Source organism: Pleurodeles waltl, chromosome 9 (assembly GCF_031143425.1).
Source record: "Pleurodeles waltl isolate 20211129_DDA chromosome 9, aPleWal1.hap1.20221129, whole genome shotgun sequence".
NCBI classification, from domain to species: Eukaryota; Metazoa; Chordata; class Amphibia; order Caudata; family Salamandridae; genus Pleurodeles; species Pleurodeles waltl.
Window position 1 is genome coordinate 512,779,605 of NC_090448.1, and position 16,897 is coordinate 512,796,501.

At 47.1% G+C, this 16,897-nt stretch overlaps 1 protein-coding gene across 7 annotated transcripts in view; it reads right to left on the reverse strand.

Moving 5' to 3' along the window:
* The window catches only part of SYT16 (synaptotagmin 16), a 569,077-nt gene that overhangs the window by 278,337 nt on the left and 273,843 nt on the right, over positions 1-16,897 (reverse strand). Inside the window, exon 1 of one of the 7 annotated variants that reach the window (XM_069207383.1) lies at positions 656-813. The exons of 3 other annotated variants lie outside the window; for them this stretch is intronic. The gene's annotated coding sequence lies outside the window, so the exon portion shown is untranslated. Of the gene's footprint in view, positions 1-655; positions 822-16,897 lie in introns of those variants that run through there. 3 more of the 7 variants (XM_069207386.1, XM_069207387.1, XM_069207389.1) reach the window with 3 other exon arrangements.

The following is a 16,897-nucleotide window of genomic DNA, read 5'->3' on the forward strand; positions in this document are numbered from 1 at the left end:
CACGCCCAACTACAGACGGCAATGTGCATCGCTCAACATCACCTAAAAATGATTTCGCATTTATTAATTAATATATTGTCCTTCAAAGTGCAATGCGCGTGCTGCGTCACCGTTCTTTCAATGGGTCAACATTGGCACATGCAACAATTTCCTGCTCTTTAGAAAGCACATAAAGCCCCGCCTATTCAAATCTGACTCCTAATTCCGTTCCTACAATTAACCTTCCAGCTCTAATTAAAACTTCCATTAATTGATCACAGTAAACAATAATGTTTCGGTCGGTGGTTAAGCTATGTACCCTGTTAAGTGCCTTGAGACAAATTCATTCAGCGCCTTCCGGAAGGCTAAATTCAGAGACAGACAGACAAAATGCAAGGAAAGATAGAATTTAAATAAACGTGACTTTAAATCAGTTTACGCCCCTCCCCCCTCCCACCTCCCCCCAAAAAAGTATGTTTTTTTAGGCAGTATCTTTAGCCGAGCTAATGCTTAACAAAAGGCATAGACGAATGTACACTAACTCGCCCAACTTCTCTAAAACGTGCCCACCAAACAGGTCAAACAAAAATTGTCCAACCACGAATTAATTATATTTTTATAGATGTATTGGATAGCCACCCAAAACTTACTGAAGCTTTGAACATTTTCTACTTACAAAAGCGTTCCTACTTGCCAAGCACGAGTTCCCCGGCGGGGCTGCCGTTCAGCCTGTCCCTGCCTCTCGCCACAAGCTCTGCCCAGAATAGAGGGAGTGGAGCTGCTCTTCCTGACTCTCCAACCCCACAAAGGTGTGATGGTGATTGCGTACTAACAATGACAAGTGCCAAAGGAATGTCAGCTGGCAAGTGACGACGAAACCTGTTCAGTAAGTGTCTGCTGAATGCTGGGATACTTTGCTTGAACATCCTGTTTAAAGGGAATATATTCAATTTATTTTTATTTTTTGTAGGCCTCAAGTGAGTGACACAAATGATTTTGTTTGGAACGAAAACCCCTGCGCTTATTCTAACCAACTCTCCACCCCTTAAACAGCTGCGTATGTACTTCCGCATTCCAACACAGTGGACGTCATACACCGAGCAGGTATCAAGTGACTGCGGTTCGAGGGGTGGTGGGGAGTATGCAGAGAGAAAAGAACAAGGGGAAATGCAACGAGGAGGAAAAATTTACATATGTGATTACAGAAACCCAAGGACACAGGTGTCTGAAGTCATGCACAGTAATGACGGGATGTGGGATGTCAATAAATATGGAAACAGCTAAAAAAAAGTCATTTATCCTCAACCTGTTCTGCACAAAAAGGTCCACATTCCATTTTGTCAGGACCCTAATAGTGTCTTCTTGCCAGCATGGCTGCTTTCAGTCGAGCACAATAAATATAATACGATAAATGCCTTAAAGGGAGTCGTTTCAGGGAGCCTTTCCCTGCCCTTTAGGTGCCTCTAAGATCATCTCCTTCGTTTAGGAGGTCATGACCTTATAAATGCTCTAACCTGGGAAGCTGACATGGAATGTGCACTGAAATAACTCCAAGATCGAATCTACTTCAACAACAGTAAACCCGGAGAAGAAATCACCTGTATTGTAAACGTTTGACTTTTGAAAAAATAGCGCTACGGAGCTGTTCTCTGCCACGTTTCGGCGCTTCACCAATCAAAACGATAAGTTTAGCCATTTGTTCGCCATTTTTAAAAGACAGCCACTAAATTTGCACCTTAATTTCACCATTCACATGAAGCTTCAAAACATTGTAATGAATTAAACACATATTTAAACACGACCTCTAATCTTAAAATCTATACAAATACATTGTTTAGGGCATGTGGGGTTTATCTCCCATGCCTTACCCAAAAGATTGTAACAAGACACGGATAACTGCATGTACGGAGAATTAATCTTTCCAAGACAGCTAATATAAAATAGCAGCTTCAAGCTGGTGGGATCTGGAGGCATCTAAGTGGACAAGTTGACGTTACTTCCAGAAACAGATGCGAATAACCAATGTAGTTAGTGTTCAGTATATTCCTGAGAATTTTCATATGCAAGCCTCTGAAGAAGTCCTGTGGTTAGGCTGCTTTTGATTGACAGTGGTGTGGATTGAAATGGGGGAAAGACCTTTGATGGCTGCACGATCTGACAATCGATGGTAATTTGACAGACCATATAGATGTGAAAATCAGTTTGGCAATGTTAAGACTTGTCTGGGTTAGTTCAAATAGCTGTTTGATGATCATGCTGTAAATATCGTTGACTATTTCTTCTTTTAAAACCTTGTGCTAGGAATTGCTTAGGTGTTTAATGTGCAAGGGAACGACATTGTTGGAGTAAAGGTAGGACTGGATGGTGGATCAGGTTCTAAGGAGCTCTCTGAAAGGTGATAGAAAGTGTGAGAAGGGAAGTAGTGACTCGGTATATTGAGTATATTGTAGTGGGCTCCAAGAGTATTAATGGACTGGTCGGAATGTGAAGGAGCATATGTTCATAGAGATATGTGATTTCTAACACTAATTAAATATAAAAGTGATGAAAATGGACCCCAAAATATGAATGTGCCTTGGGCTTCAATATGCTTAAATTGCCACTGCGTTTACATTCGTAACGGACAGGTGATTTCATGAGAAAACCTTGCACAATCATGGCTGACCAGTGACTCTTTGATGAATATATTCATTAGCCTTTCAGTGGTATTTGACTCACACAAATGTCCATGACCCTATCAGCTAAATATATCGAAGGACAAATACATACTTCTGTGGGCCATTCAGGGGCATTGGGGAGGTGTGAAATAGACCAGTGGCCTTCCTTGTCCCAATCTCTTCTCATCAATTTAGAAGACTTGAAAGTGGTTGATTTGCTACCCGTTGCTTAATGGTAGTAAGACAGTTATTAAAAAACCCACAGGAATTGTAGTGTGCTAATACCAAACCTGGTTTCCCTGGTCCTTCAGATATAGGTAATAGCTGGAGGCAAAATTACCAGGAGATAACATTATTCTCTATGGACCCTTGTTGGAATGTGGAATAATTTAAGGAAATAAGAAATACCACACCGATTTTCACATACAGATCCATAATTCTTGACCTCTTTTGTCCTGATAAATTCCTTCACGTTTGATTTGGAATATTATTGTCTGTAACACTGATTTCTGGTAATACTGCAAGTTCCATAACATTGATTTGGTCAGAAAACATTGTTTTCACCGAAATGTTCATTTATCAATCCCCATGGAGACATCCAAACCCATATATGGCCCCCTTAATGTGTTCCTTTAAATGACAGGCCTGTGAGGTCAAGGACAATATTTTGATTTCATCCGCTAAATACTGGAATGTCTCCCCTTGTTCTAGACAGAAATTGTTACATTTTATCATCGTGTTTCAGAATCTTGTGGAACCTAAGTGTATATGAATTTGACTTCTTAGAATTAGTTGGCATGACCTTTGCCACCTAATAAAATGTTTACAAAATTGAACAAATGATGTAAACGTGCAAGTATGTGGGAATGTAAGTTCTGGTTACTTAACATACTTATGGGAATAAGTTGAAGGGTATCCTAGGGGATTCGAAGTTGGTTAGTTTTACTTCAGATTCTAAGGAATTTGAAAGTTAAGAATGGAAGGCATCAAAACAACCTTGTTTGACACATCTAGATGATGAGAAACACTCCCGAAATTTAACTTTAATAACAGTGATAAGTGTGGTGCTATACAGATTTATTATTAAGAGTAGAGCCATAAAGTGCAGGGGCACTGTAGATCTTGCCTGTGTCTGAAAAATGCAGGAGGGACCATTTTGTTGCATGTTCTGTCAAATGGTCAAAAATCTTCATAAAACAATTCCCAATGGCATTACTTAGAGTGGTGGTCCTGAGTGAGTAGATCGCATGCAACTTGTTTTGAGAAACCCTCTGTCATGTAGCTGGGAGGCAGGAATTATTGCTGTACCCTTTTTTAACATAGTTTTTTTTTGTTTGCGTAAAGACTGCATTTTGAGAAGGATGAAAGCATTTTCTGATTGACTATTGTTTGAGCATATTCTTAACTAACACTGGTTCTAGGGAAGATTCACACTCGTTTGCCAGCTCTGGCAGTGAAGATGGAACTTGAGCCAATTATGGCACTCTGCAAGACCGCTTGTGTGGGGAAAGTGGGACAGCAATGTATAATGGAGTGTAGTTCCAACTCAAGCCCAGCGACTCATCTCATCCCAAATGTTGAAGCATGTGAATGAGCAAGTTGTAGATTAGTGTGGTGGCATAAGTAATAGATTCTTGAAGGTAGCTGGAACTTTGGATGAGGAAGAATCCAAAAGATGACAGTTAACAGAGGAAAGCAGTGGACGAGGAACGTTGAATACAGAACCTACCTATTTATTGATATATTGTGTGGATCGTTCTCAATTCTACACTGGCAATGAGGATGAGATTTAGCAGACATCAGCGCCAGCCATTCGAGTTGTGGAGTTGCGGAGTCAGACAGAAGTGCAGCTGTGGAGGTGGTGATTTACAGAGCGTCCCACCTTCATAATCTGTGTGGAAGAACATTTCCTCATGGTAAATTGGCTCAAACTAGTAGGGGCAGAGTTTATAAAAAAAACTATCAAGATGGAAAAGCTGATGGCTGGACAGGAAGTGATCGTGCTTAACAAGCTACATCAGGTGTAAAGAAAATGGAGATGCTGCAACAGAAAAAGTTAGGTGACAAGCCTTATTTTATATAGAATAATGATGCAGTATTTGTAGGCCGTTTTAAGGAGATTGGGATCATTGCTTAACAAGCCTAACCTCCCATAATATAGTGAGACTCGGACTCACACGAGCACAGCCTGCAACAAGCCTGAATCTTCTAAAGAAATAAACAGAAATACAGACGGCCATCCTGAGTCGGATTTATAAGCCAACCAGCATATGAAAGAGTAAAAACCAGTGGCCATCTTGAAATCAACCAGATTGAAAATCTGAAGGAAACAGTTTACTGTGCAGTGCATATTAAATAATTTATGAAAATTAAATAATGCTTTTAAGATCACTCACTTGGTTGAATAGTCTCAGTGTTTTGAGGTTGTCTTTTTGTTTACCTCTTATTGGCATATTTTGGAAGAAATAAATAATATGTTGTTGAGTAATACTCTTGATGTAAAGAGAAAGTAAAAGTTGGTTTTACACATTTGGGCAGTAAGAAGAATATTTATTTGTCGACTATAAGACAATTCCAGGGGTAGCCATGGAACATGACTATTTATAAAATGCAGAACATCACATCACCTCCATTTTCTAAGTAAAAGGGAGGGACCCACCAGTGGAATGGTCTAAGTGGAAAAAGTATTTCTAAATTATATTCAGGTGTGTCTTAATACTTTGACTATGGACAAAAGATTGCACTTTTAGTTCATTGTTTGGTGGTGGAATTTACAGAGTTATTTGATGGCTTACCAAAATTAAGCACAGAAGATGCAAGGGATTTAAATGAATTATAAATATGAGTAAAGCAGCTTGATTTACACTATTTACCAAAATAAGTACTATGTTGAAACATTTACATTTTGGGAAAAGAGTCCAAGGAGAGAGTGAGAGTGTAGAAGAATATGTGACCAGCCTAAGGAAATTGGTAGCAACCTGTAAATTTGGTGCTTGTGTGAAAAGCGTATTTGAGACCAATCCCTGTGGAATTCCAAGGATGACTGGTTGAAAGAGGAGCCGTGGCTAAAAGATGAACCACCTTTGGCAGAAGTCTTAATTATTGCAGAATGGGTTGAGCATCTGTTGGCGTGTGTGTCTGAGATATGCATGGATTCTGGTACAAAAACATGAGCACTTGTGAGTGTTGTGTGAGGTTCAAAGCAGGGATAACAAAGAGAGACTAAAAATAAAGAATGGGAAGTTCAAAGATATGTGTTTTAGCTGCAGCCAACAAGGACACATGGCTAATAATAAAGACTGTCCTGCTCAAAGAGCTACATGTAACAAATGTGGAAAAAGGGATATCTTAGAAGTCAACCATGCAGAATAGGAAAATGATGAAGATAGATGACAGTTGTGATGAGATAGTTATGCAATTGTGTAGTACATCCTGTGGAAATCCGTGGGAAATGATGAAACGGAATGGGAAGAATGTGAGAATGTTTTTTGATTCCTGTTCAAAATTAACGATAATATCTAAAGAAACATATAGCCACCTGAATGGGAATGATGGACAACTATACATTTTTTATATAAAGCCTGGATGCTATGGTGAACAGGAAATTCCAATGTTTGGCTATTTTTATGCCAATGTAGAATTTAAAAACAGATTGTCAAGAGGGAAAGTTTATGTCACTGAAAAAAGTAATGATGTTACCTGTTGTGTCTAAGGTAAGAAGCTTACCATTAGGTATACATACCAAAGTGAAAATGGAGATGGATAAACTAGTAGAACGAGGTGTGATTGTACCGGTGGAAGTTACCGAATGGATGGGCCCAATTTTGGTGGCAAATAAATCCAGCGGTATGATTCAGCTGTGCGTTGAATTGAGGGCCTTAAAGAAAGCAGTGATTGTGAACTGCCATCCTATACCTAATATGTCTGAACTGTTATCTTGGTTTGGGTGAGTCACTTATTTCTCAACTTTAGACATGGCATCTGCTTATCATCAGGTGTGACTGCATGATGAGTGTCAAGATCTTACAGTGTTTATCACTCCATTTGGTACATATACATTTGTTCATATGCCTTTTGGTTTGGTTTCGGCACCATCAGTATTCCAAAGGATAATGGAACGTTGTCTGGGTGGTATTGATGGAGTGACATGCTATCAAGATGATTTGCTGATGTGTGGTGATACGTGAAAAGAAAATAATGAAAGATTGAAGCGGGTATTGTCTTGCTTCCAGGAGAAAGGTTTGACTTTGAGACCTAAAAATTGTAAATTTGATGTAAGTGAAATTTGTTTCTGGGACATGTATTGTCAGCAGAGGGAGTTTGTCCAAGGAAAGAAATAGTAGAGACAATTAGCAAGATGCAGTGACCTGTAAATAAAGAGGAGTTGTTTTCCTATTTTGGAATGCTAGAATTGTATAATTGTTTTATTCCACGATTATCGGCAAAGACGCAAGTGATGAGGAAATTACTTAAGGAAGGGGCTTTGTTTGAATGGTCAAATGAATGTGAGGTAGAATTTTTGGAGACCAAGAAATGTTTGCAAGAGGCACCACATTTGAAAACTTTTTTCCCTGGGAAAGTTACGGATGCAAGCATGAAATGGATAGGGCAGTTCTAGTGCAGAAAATAAAAGGTGAGGATATAACAGTTGTAGTTGCAAGTGGGTCACTGAAGGATCCTTAAGTCAATAAGACACTCATAGAAAGAAAGGCAAATGCTGTACATTGGGCTTTAAAGAAACTTGGGGATTTTGTATGCAGTGAAAATGTTGTAGTGAAGACTGATCACAAGCCATTACAAGAGATTTTTATGAAGAAGGGAAATGATGCAGTATTTTCCAGAATAAGACAATGGGTAAAGGACCTACAAGAGTTTTCTACTGAAGTGCAATATATTCCTGGTGTATTTGACCATGTGGCAGAATGTTTGTCAAGATTGCTTAGTACTAAAGAGAATGTTGGTGATGATTTAGATGGTTTCATGGATGTGAATGCGTGTGTTGTTACTGAAGGAGTGATTTTAGAAGGTGAATGGAAGAAAGAGACAGGTATGGTAGTGTAATGACTCACTGACTTGTTTTCAAAATGGCCTGAGGTAAATGTGCAATGGACATTTCCTCTAACAGTATAATAACATTCTTGGAGGAATTGTTTCCGAAGGGAGGGTATCCTAAATCTTTACTATGTGACAATGGGGTACAATTTTGTTTAAAAGAAAAGGAGAAATTATTGGACACATATGGGTGGTCATTACAACCCTGGCGGTCGGTGTTAAAGCGGCGGTAAGACCGCCAACAGGCCGGCGGTAAAAAATTTGCAATTACGACCGTGGCGGAAACCGCCAACAAAGACAGCCACTTTAACACTCCGTCCGCCACGGCGGTAGAAACAAACAGCGCGGCGGTCACCGCCAACAGACAGGTGGGAGACAATGTACAGCCCACAGTATCACAACCTACCAATCTGCCACCTTTTCCAGGGCGGATTCACCGCGGATAAAAACACGGCGGAAACAGCCATTTCGAAGGGAAAACGCTCACCTCTACACACTCCACGAGGAAGGAGGGCACCATGGAGCCGGAACTCCATACTCTTCCTGCACTAGTCTTCCTGCTCTTCTACGAGGAGCATCAACGCCGGCGGCGAAGACCACGGTGAGTACTGCATCTACGACATAGGGGAGGCAAAAACACAGGGACACACACACTCAACACCCCAACCCCCACCCCGACCCTCACCCACTACAACACACGCACCAATGCTTATCTATACATTACAGTAACACCCCCAACCCCCCGGAAGAATTCAAAGAGAAAAGGAAATGAGTGGAACCATTGTAATATATCAAAATACAGTAAGCAAATATATACATATATATATACACAATAAACAAAATATACACCACGATTAGTAGTGCAGGTATAGCACCATTCATAGTCCGTGGACCACAGGGCCCAAAATGCATGGGCGAGGCCCACACAAGATACCCGATCCAAACGGAGAGAACACTGCAGGGGCATCAGATCAAAATAACACAGGTACCTCAGGGGGAAGGGCAGGGGGGGCACCTCAGCCCGATGAGTGCACCACGCCAAATCCACGAGGGGGATCCATGCCCATTGATGTATCCTGGGGAGTGCAAAGCCACAGTTTCTGAAGTCTCTACATTGGGTGGTTTGCCCACTGTTACATCCTGGGGAGTGCAAAGCCACAGTCTCTGAAGTCTCTACAGTGGGTGGTTTGCCCACTGTTACATCCTGGGGAGTGCAACGCCACAGTCTCTCAAGTCTCTACAGTGGGTGGTTTGCCCACTGTTCCATCCTGGGGAGTGCAAAGCCACAGTCACACAAGTGGATGCATGTTTCCACTGGTTCTGAAGGGGGACTGGTGCCCAGAGTGCTTCATCCTGTGCAGGACAGACGGAGTGGATGCAAGTCTCCACTGGTTCTGGAGGGGGACTGGTGCCCAGAGTGCAGCACACACCCCGTGACGGTCCCTGTTGCGTCACTGCCCGTGCCGCAAATGGGCTAGCGGTGCTTTCCATGGCGGTCTTTGCCCTGTACAGCGGTCCTTGGCCTGTTCAGCGGTGCTTGAGTTGCCAGTGTCTGACCTGTTCAGCGGTGCTTTCCATGGCGGTCTTTGCCCTGTTCAGCGGTCCTTGGCCTGTTCAGAGGTGCTTGAGTTGCGAGTGTCTGACCTGTTCAGCGGTGCTTTCCATGGCGGTCTTTGCCCTGTTCAGCGGTGCTTGAGTTGCCAGTGTCTGACCTGTTTAGCAGTGCTTTCCATGGCGGACTTTGCCCTGTTCAGCGGACTTTGCCCTGTTCAGCGGTCCTTGCCAAGGCGGTCCGTTATTGCCCAGCAGGCCTGTGGCTGGCGGTCCTTCATGGGTCAGCTGGGCTGTGGCTGGCGGTGGCCTCCTGGGCAGTGACGATGGTGCTGGCGGTGGCCTCCTGGCCAGTGACTCTGGCGGTGGCCTCCTGGCCAGTGACGATGGGCCTGGCAGAGGCCTCCTGGGCAGCGGGGATGATGGCGGTCTTCTCCGCCGTGCTGCTCCTCCCAGACTTTGGAGATTTCTTCTGCCCCTTCCCCACCTTGGGAGGAGTCACAGCTGAGTCGACACTCCCCCCGGGACCCCTGTGAGCGGCTTGGCTGGCTGGAGTCTTCCCCCTCTCCCACCGGGTACTGTCCAACTTCTGGTGCTTCACAGGGGGGAGACTGGCTGTGCTGTGGCTCCGTGCCACACTGGCTGGCCTGGTGGCCGGTGCACTCCACATACCTGTAACAACAGGCACAACTGGTCCCAGAGATTTTTTGGCTGAGGTGCTAGTACGGGACCTATGAGTTTGACGGGGGGGCGGTGTGAAATAGGTTAAGGGTGGACAGGAAAAGTTTTTATGAGACACTGGGACGGGTAGCTGGAGGGGGTTTGGGAGTGGAGGAAGAGGTGGTGGTTGTAGGAGGTGTAAGTTTTGTGGTTTTGGGTGCAGGTGCATGGGCTGGAGGCTGTCGTGAGGTGGATGGCTGTTGGGTGGGTGTGTGCCTGCGTTTTTGTATCTTGGGAGGGGGCGTCACAGACACACTGGGAGAGGACACAGGGGACGTGTAAATGGTAGTGGGGGTGGTGAGTGCACGTGAGTGGGGTGTGGTGGTGGGTGTGCTTGTGCGGGACGTAGTGGCTGTAGTGGTAGTGCATGCAGGTGTGAGTGTAGACGAGACTGGGAGGGAGGAGGGAGACGAGGAGGAGGGGTACTCAGTGGAGGCAGTGGATGTTGGTGTGTCTGCATGTGTGTGATGCTTGCATGAGTGTCTGTGGGATGTGTGGTGCTTATGTTTGCCTGAGCTTCCCTTGTGTGGTGAGGTGTGTGCAGGCTGGTCTGATGGTGTGCTTGGGATAGTCAGAGGTACAGGGGATTGGGTTTGGGAGGAGGAAGTTGGAGGGGGGAGGCTAGACACAGGGACAATGGCTGCCATCAGTGCTGAGGCCAGAGTCTGAAGGGTTCGATGAAGGGCAGTCTGACCAGGATGAATGCCCTCCAGGAATGAATTTGTGTGTTGCAACTTCCTTTCTACACCCTGGATGGCATTCAAAATGGTAGACTGTCCAACAGTGAGGGACCTGAGGAGGTCAATGGCCTCCTCACTGAGGGCAGCAGAGGTGACAGGAGCAGGGGCTGAGGTGCCTGGGGCGAAGGTGATGTCCACCCTCCTGTGTGAGCGGGCACGGGGCGAAGGCTGAGGGGCTGCTGGGAGGGCGGTGCTGGTAGGGGGTGTGGCGGCTGTACCTGTAGAAGTGGGGGGCACAGATGTTGCCGCCACCACAAGGGAGCTCCCATCGGAGGATGAGTCCGTGCCGCTGGTTGCAGATCCTGTGACTGCCGTGGTGCTCCCCTCACCCTCCGTCCCACTGGTGTATTCTGAGTCCGTAGTGTGGGCCTCATGTGGGATGCCCATGTGGGATGCAGCTCCCTCGTGCTCTGGTGCCACTGTACCTCCGCCTGATGATGCTAATGCACACAAGAACAGGGAGACCACAAAAAGGGGGGAGATGACAGAAGAAAGACAGGTTGAGTGCATGGCTTACCGCTAGCGTTGGCGGACAATAAAGATACAGCTGCCCCTTGCACTACGTCGCGCTGTTGGGCTCTACAGATGCAATTCCTGGGAAATGGCCTACAAGGCTATGGACGACATCTGCACACATAGGTGACACAGGGGAATGAATAGCTGTACTTGGCACTCTACAGATGTGGGCCACATGGCCTGCCTTACAGAGGGGCCTTGCCTACGGAACTCGCCCTGGCCTAGGGAACCCCACAGCCCTCCTCATCCACCCAGACACCTTCACTGCGCGCAAAGTCCGCTGAATGATAGTGTACTCACCCCCTTGTGTCTGCTGTGATGCCCTAAAGCGCCCATCCAACTCAGGGTAGGCCACCGCCAGGATCCTGAACATCAGGGGGGTCATGGTTCGACGGGCACCCCTCCCACGTTCGGAGGCCATCCCCAGCTGAGCCTCCGCCGCCTTCTTGCTCCAGCGGCGAATGTCCTCCCATCTTTTACGGCAGTGGGTGCTCCGTCTGTGATGGACCCCCAGGGTCCGAACGTCCTTGGCGATGGCACGCCAAATATCCTTCTTCTGGTGGGCGCTGACCTACATGACATGTACAGGGGAAGAAGAGAAGTCATTACCAACTGCACCGTCAAAGTGAGTGGCCCACATCCCTACCCTTGCCATGTGGCACATGCATTCACAGTCCTTCATGCACGCAGAACTGTGCCCCCTTCCTTCTTACAAACAGCCCTCTCCACCCAGGCTTAGCCCATACAGCATGCTCCCTGTGTACTTACCTGTTGGTCTGGAGGACCATAGAGTAGCGTGTACTGGGGGAGGACCCCGTCGACGAGCTTCTCCAACTCCTGTGCAGTGAAGGCAGGGGCCCTTTCCCCAGACGCACGAGCCATTGTCTCTTCCAGACCGAGGTCACAGCAGCACTTGCAGTGTAGGTCCTCTCCTGTTGTCAGGTATCGAGTGATTGAACAGCTAGAAAATGGCGGTCACGTCCGCGGCGGTGCGTACCGTCACCGCTGGCGTACATCGTCATTGGCTCCTGGGACCCATACGGTCCAATGTTAACCAATGCAGCATTGCGCCGCGGTCTTTGACCGCCTACCGCGATGGTGTACAACGGCAGCGCAGTTACCTCACATCCCATTGTCCCACTTTACGGGTCAGGCAGCTGCCATTTCAGGGGCCCACATGGCCAAATTACCAACTGCGTCACACATACCCAGGCCTTGTCTCACAACACAAATAAAGGCCACATTTTGTGTATGAATGGTGTTATGTGTAGACTGTGGGTAAATACCTCTGAGTTGTTTGACTCTGTGGTCACTGTTGTCCTTCATAGGCACCGTCCGCTGGGACATGTGAGGAGATGGCGGCATCCTCCGGTGTACCGACCGCTGGTGGACCTGTCGACAATGGAGGAAAGAAGTTTGATCATCACCTACAGGTTTGACCGTGCCACAATCCAGGAACTGTGTACCCAGCTGGAGCCTGACCTAATGTCAGCAATCCGCCATCCCACAGGAATCCCCCCTCAAGTGCAGGTGCTATCAGTGCTCCATTTCCTTGCAAGTGGGTCATTTCAAACAACAGTGGCCATGGCATCAGGGATGTCACAGCCTATGTTTTCCAACGTGTTGTCCAGAGTGTTGTCTGCCCTGCTGAAACACATGCAGAGCTACATCGTTTTCCCTCAGGTGGAGGACTTGCCTACAGTGAAAGGTGACTTCTATGCCATGGGACATATCCCCAACATCATAGGTGCCATTGATGGGACCCATGTAGCTTTGGTCCCCCCCCACAGGAGTGAACAGGTGTTCAGGAACCGGAAGAGTTATCATTCCATGAATGTACGGATGGTATTTTTGGCAGACCAGTACATCTCCCAGGTAAATGCTATGTTCCCTGGCTCTGTGCATGACGCCTACATCCTGCGGCATAGCAGCATCCCTTATGTGATGGGTCAACTCCAGAGGCACCAGGTGTGGCTATTAGGGGACTCTGGTTACCCCAACCTGTCATGGCTACTGACCCCAGTGAGGAATCCCAGGACCAGGGCAGAGGAACACTACAATGAGGCCCATGGGCGGACTAGGAGGGTGATCGAACGCACCTTCGGCCTCCTGAAGGCCAGGTTCAGGTGCCTCCATATGACAGGTGGATCCCTATTCTACTCACCAAAGAAGGTGTGCCAGATCATCGTGGCCTGCTGTATGCTTCACAACTTGGCTTTGCGACGACAGGTGCCTTTTCTGCAGGAGGATGGTCCAGATGGCGGTGTTGTGGCAGCTGTGGAGCCTGTGGACAGTGATGAGGAGGAAGCAGAGGAAGAAGACATTGACAACAGGGACTCAGTCATCCAGCAATATTTCCAGTGATACACAGGTGAGAAAACATTCCTGCCTACTACAAGTACTTTAACACTTCTACCTCTATCCTGTCTGTCGATTTCACCCAGTGTATGGTCAGTGAGTTGTCATTTTCCCTTACGGTTTCACAGGTGTGGTTTCCAACGTGTGTCATCTGCTTAGATTCCTCATGGACTTGAGCTGTGTGACATAGGTATGTTGACAATACATTTGAGAAAGCATTTTGTCACTGTAATTGCTAATACACAAATTCGAAATCATAGACTGACTCCAGATTGTTTTGTGCTTCAAGGGTGTTTATTGAAGTGCTCATTATTGGAGGGGGTTGTAAAATGGTGAGGGGGGATGGTGGCGGTATGTCCATGGCAGAGTCCAGTCTATTAGTCTCACAGGTGCATTGCCCATATGGGCATAGGAAGTGGAGCTGGGGCAGTTCCAATATAGACAGGGTTACAAAGTGGGACAGTGGTTTGACAATCAGGGTGGTCTCATTTCTTGGCGGGGGTCTTGGCATTGTGCTCTGTCTTGTTCCTGGATCTCAGGGACCGCTTGCGGGGTGGTTCTCCGTCTGCAGGGGGTGGGGTGCTGGTGTGGTGGTCCTGTGGCGGGGCGTCCTGTCCACTAGCGCCGGCGGAGGTGGTGGGCAGTTCATCGTCCATGCTAGTGTCAGGGGCCCCTTGGAGTGCCACAGTGTCCCTCCTGGTGTTAAGTATTTCCTTCAGCACCCCTACGATGGTGCCCAGGGCGGAGCTGATGGTTCTGAGTTCCTCCCTGAACCCCCAATACTGTTCCTCCTGCATGCGCTGGGTCTCCTGAAACTTGGCCAGGACCGTGGCCATCGTCTCCTGGGAGTGGTGGTAGCCTCCCATGATGGAGGAGAGGGCCTCATGGAGAGTGGGTTCCCTTGGCCTGTCCGCCCCCTGTCGCACGGCAGCCCTCCCAGTTCCCCTGTGTTCCTGGGCCTCCGTCCCCTGGACCGTGTGCCCACTGCCACTGCCCCCAGGTCCCTGTTGTTGTTGGGGTGGTGGGTTATCCTGGGTTCCCTGTAGTGGTGGACACACAGCTGATTGACGTGTCCTGGGGACGGAGGTATGGGCCCGCTGGGTGGGTGCTGTGCTGGTGTTACCAGAGGGTGGAAGGTCTGTGGTGGGCTGTGCCTGTGTGAGGGGAACCGACTGTCCCGAGGCCCACGATGGTCCGGGCTGGTCATCTGGATCCAGTTGGGCAGAGCTGCTGTCATCACTGTGGGCCTCTTCTGTGGGTTGGGTGGAGATGTCTGGACCCTGCTGTCTGGTGACGTTGGGTAGTGGTCCTGCAGGGGTGTAAAAGCATGATTATTGCATCTGTGTGTGTCATGGTGTGCAATGGGTGGGTGAGCGTGTACCCCAGTGCTAGCATTCCTGTGTGGGGGCTTGTGAGATGATGGTTGAGGGGGGGTGTTATGGGTATGTGCAGTGGGCATGCTTTAGTGATGGGTGTCCATGCTTTGTTGTTGCATGCAGGGCTTGGTGTTGGGATGTGTGGTTTGTGTTATTAGTACATTAGTGAGGAGTTGGAGTGATAGGGGAGAGGGTGAGGGTGGGGGTCTGTGATAGCATGCAGGTAGGGTGGGGGATATGGTAGTTAAAGGTTTGACTTACCAGAGTCCATTCCTCCACCGACTCCTGCGAGGCCCTCCGGATGCAGAATTTCTAAGACCTGCTCCTCCCATGTTGTTAGTTGTGGGTGAGGAGGTGGGGGTCCGCCGCCAGTCCGCTGTACCGCCAGGTGGTGTCTGGAGACCACGGAACGCACCTTCCCCCGTAGGTCGTTCCACCTCTTCCTGATGTCGTCCCGATTTCTTGGGTGCTGTCCCACTGCGTTGACCCTGTCGACTATTCTTCGCCATAGCTCTATCTTCCTTGCTATTGAGGTGTGCTGCACCTGTGCTCGAAATAGCTGTGGCTCTACCCGTACGATTTCCTCCATCATGACCCTGAGCTCCTCCTCCGAGAACCTGGGGTGTCTTTGCCGTGCCATGGGGTGGTGTGGGTGATGTGTGGGGTGGTGTGTGTGGTGATAAGTGTGGTGATATGTAGTGGTGTGTGGTGTTTTGTGCGTGGAAGTTGTGTGGGTGATGGTGTTGATTGCCTGTGGATGCTGTTGTTCTTGCTGGTGCTGTCTCTCTCTGGCCTTCTTTCTGAATTTTTGGTAGTAGGGGTTTGTGGGTGATGTGGGTGTGTGTTTTATATTGTATTGAGTGTGTGGGAGTGGTGTGTGTATGTGTATCAGGTGTGTGAATTTCGAATTGTCCAATGTGGCTGTGTTTTGTATGTGTGTGTGTATTTTGAGCGCGGCGGTGTGTACCGCCAATGGAATACCGCGGTTGAAAGACCGCCGCATGGATTCGTGGGTCGTGATAGCGTGGGCGTATTTCTGTTGGAGTGACGGTGGAGGTTTTGTTTTCGCCAGTTTATCACTGACCTTTGGTGTGACGGAATTGTGTGGGTGTCTGATTTTTGTCGGATTTCGGGATGTGGGTCATAATAGCTGTGGCGGAATTCTGCGGCCGCGGCGGTGTGTTGGTGGTCTTCTGCACGGCGGTAAGCAGCTTTTACCGCCAATGTTGTAATGAGGGCCATGGTGTTTTCTTTAAGAAATGTGCCTGTACCACCCAGATAAAAATGGTGTAGTTGAGCGTTTAAAAAAGACCTTGCAGGAGTGTATTTAAATTGCATGTGTGAATAACATTTCATGGAAAGATGAGATGAAAAAGAGAATTTTCACATATTGGATGTGTCCTCATGCTTCAACAGGGCATTAACTTCTTGAGTTGTTTAGGGGAAGGAAACCAAACACAAGTGTTTCACCTGGATGGATAATGTGGTGTAAGGATATGTTGAAAACATAAATAAGGGGTTTTGGAAGGAAAAAGAAAGAAATGTCAAAACAAAAGAAAAGAAAGGTATGACAGGGAAAAGTATACTGTAGTGCCGAGAGGGGAGACAGGGGACTGGGTAAAAGTAAAGACAATACTAGGCCATAAGTCATGGTCCAAAGTCTCCAAACCAATGTAAGTGGTGAAGTTATTTAAAAATGTGCTAAAACAAAGGACAACAGAATATGGAATTTTAATAGAATGTCTAAGTGTCAAGAACAAAGTATGAGTCGGCCAAATGGTGGTTTGGGTGCTACCACTTTGCTGAGTGATGAGTCATTCTGTGGGGCCTGTTTTGAAGATCCTGACAAAAGAAGTAAAAGGCATACAAGAATTCCTGCTTTTCTGAAAGATTTTATTCAGGGTTGTTTATAGTTTTATCAGGGTTCATATAGTGTTTATCAATATAT